This window comes from Giraffa tippelskirchi, chromosome 2 (genome assembly GCF_054371585.1).
Source record: "Giraffa tippelskirchi isolate mGirTip1 chromosome 2, T2T-mGirTip1v1.2.pri, whole genome shotgun sequence".
NCBI classification, from domain to species: domain Eukaryota; kingdom Metazoa; phylum Chordata; class Mammalia; order Artiodactyla; family Giraffidae; genus Giraffa; species Giraffa tippelskirchi.
In genome coordinates, this window is record NC_137276.1 from 132,996,849 (window position 1) to 133,000,056 (window position 3,208).

At 36.0% G+C, this 3,208-nt stretch overlaps 1 pseudogene; it reads right to left on the minus strand.

Moving 5' to 3' along the window:
- Nucleotides 1–2,093: 2,093 nt before the first annotated feature.
- LOC145540001 (U6 spliceosomal RNA) lies at nucleotides 2,094–2,191 on the minus strand (annotated as a pseudogene).
- Nucleotides 2,192–3,208: the final 1,017 nt, after the last annotated feature.

Here is a 3,208-nt window from a genome sequence, read left to right on the forward strand (position 1 = left end):
GATCTCCTTGCAGTCCAAGGGACCTTCAAGAGTCTTCTCCAACACCACAGTTTAAAAGCATCAATTCTTTGGCACTCAGCTTTCTTTATAGTCCAACTCTCACATCCATACATGACTACTGGGAAAAACATAGCTTTTACTACACCAACCTTTTCACTGTCCTCTTTCACTTTCATCAAGAGGCTTTTTAGCTCTTCATTTTCAGTCATAAGTGTGGTGTCATCTGCATATCTGAGGTTATTGATATCTCTCCAGGCAATCTTGATTCCAGCTTGTGCTTCATCCAGTCAAGCATCTCTCATGATGTACTCTGCATATAAGTTAAATAAGCAGGGTGACAATATACAGCCTTGACATACTCCTTTCCCCACCTGGAACCAGTCTGTTGTTCTATGTCCCATTTTAACTGCTGCTTCTTGACATGCATACAGGTTTCTCAAGAGGCAGGTCAGGTCATCTGGTATTCCCATCTCTAAAAACTTTTCACAGTTTGTTGTGATCCACACAGTCAAAGGCTTTGGTGTAGTCAATAAAGCAGAAATAAATGTTTTTCTGGAATTCTCTTGCTTTTTCTATGATCTGACAGATGTTGGCAATTTGATTTCTGACTCTTCTGCTTTTTCTAAGTCCAACTTGAACATCTGGAAATTCACAGTTCACATACTGTTGAAGCCTGTCTTGGAGAATTTTCAACCCTACTTTACTAGTGTGTGCGATAAATGCAATTGTGTGGTACTTTGAACATTGTTTGGCATTGCCTTTATTTGGAATTGGAATGAAAGCTGACCTTTGCCAGCCTTGTGGCCACTGCTGAGTTTTCCAAATTTGCTGGCATATTGAGTGCAGCCCTTTCATAGCATTATCTTTTAGGTATTGAAATAGCTCAACTGAAATTCCATCACCTCCACTAGCTTTGTTCATAGTGATGCTTTCTAAGGCCCACTTGACTCCACATTCCAGGGTATCTGGTTCTAGGTGAGTGATCATACCATTGTGATTATGATCTAGTTGGAACTATAACTGAAACATCAAAAGGTTATCCCATCATTCTGTCAAACCAGATATTTCAGAATGATAGGGAACATGGTTAGGCCAGTAATTCCATGGGGATGGCACGTTGAATTGAGTTACTGGATCAGAAACAGTACTTTGTGGGATAGCATGATGATGGATAAGGCATTCTAAAAAACTCAGAAGATAGTTATGATAGAAGCATTGTATGAAGGGAAGGCAAATCTGTTATCAAGAGTAAATGTCTATTTCAGTAAGAATAAGATGCTGTATCTTCTATGGTGGAAAATATAGTCCCTCTTTTCATTGTTCTTATTGAAAATGTATGTTTTCTTTATTTTCCTTAAATATTATGAAATTTTCTCAATTTCACTTTTATTTGTAAGAACCAGTTGCTTTTAAAAATAGTTCCTTTTTTGAACACATTTAATTCACTTCTAATGAGGTAGATGAACCTAGAGCCTATTATACAGAGAGAAGTAAGTCAGAAAGAGAAAAATATCATATACTAATGCATATATGGAATCTAGAAAGATGGTACTGATAAAATTATTTGCAGGGCAACAATGGAGACACAGACATAGAGAACAGACATATGGATATAGGCTGGGAGGGGAGGGAGAGGCTGGGATGTATGGAGCGAGTATCATGGAAGCATACATTATCATACGTAAAATAGATAGCCAATGGGAATTTGCTGTGTGACTCGGAGAACTCAAACCAAAGCTCTGTATCAACCTAGAGGTGTGGGATGAGAAGGGAGGTGGGATGTAATTGTAAGAGGGAGGGAACATAGTTATACTTATGGCTGGTTCATGTTCATGTTCGATAGAAACCAACACAATACTTTAAAGCAATTATTCTTCAATTAAAAGTAAATTAAAAAATATAGGGTTAAAAAGAAAAAAAAGAAAATTCTGTTTTATATTTTTATTTTTTTTTAATTCTCTATATTGTCCTTAATTCTAAATAAATGGATTTTAATTTAGCTCTTAAGCTATAAACTTAGGTAATGGATTTTGGATTTTTTTTTTAATATGGAAAAGCTAAGCAAGAGTTTCATCCATGTAATGCTTTGGTTGATATATTTTATTACAGTGTAATCAAAGCATTTTCATCCTTATACAGGGACCATGCTAATCTTCTCTGTATCATTCCAATTTTGTGCCAAAGAAAGCACAAAATATATTCTAATTTAACTTGTCGTTCTTCTTTGACATAGGCATGTTTAGAAGAGTTTGCTTACTTTATAATATATATGGAGTTTTCTAATATTTTTAGTTACTGTTTTTTGTTACTGAGAAATAATTAATTTTCTTTGGGGAGAAAATTCACATTGTATAGTTTCAATCTGTTTTGATTTTTGAGACTTGTTTTACAGCCAGTAAATGTTCTAGCATAGTAAATACCCCTTGTGCTCTTTCAGAGTGTAGTCTACCTTTGCTGGCTATAGTAATCTACATACATCAATTAAAGTAACTAATTGATAGTCTTTAAATCTTCTATATTTACTAAGTAATTATACTTACTTATTCTGCCAGTTACTTAAAAAGAGGTGTTGAAATCTCCAACTATCATTTTGGATTTGTCTGTTCCTAATTTCACTTGAGTCAGTTTTGCTCATGTGTTTCATAGCTATGTTTAAATGTATACACATTTAGGACAATTATATTTTCTTGATGAATTGACTCATTTATCAGTGAAATATCTTTCTTTATTCCTGTGAATATTCATCATTGTAAGATAACTTTTGGAGAGGGCAATGGCAACCCACTGCAGTACTCTTGCCTGGACAATCCCATGGATGGAGGAGCCAGGTAGGCTGCAGTCCATGGGGTTGCTAGGAGTCGGACACGACTGAGCGACTTCACTTTCACTTTTCCCTTTCATGCACTGGAGAAGGAAATGGCAACCCACTCCAGTGTTCTTGCCTGGAGAATCACAGGGACGGGGGAGCCTGGTGGGCTGCCATCTATGGAGTCGCACAGAGTCGGACATGACTGAAGCGACTTAGCAGCAGCAGCAGCAGCAAGATAACTTTTACTCATGTTACCACTTTAGTGTTTGATTGTTATTTTCATGGAATTATTTTTCCCATCCATATTACTTTTAATGTGCTCATCTGTTTTGACAAGAAAGTAATAATACTAAGTATCACTGTCTAAAATTTACAAATTATAAGCGCACTGAGAAATAA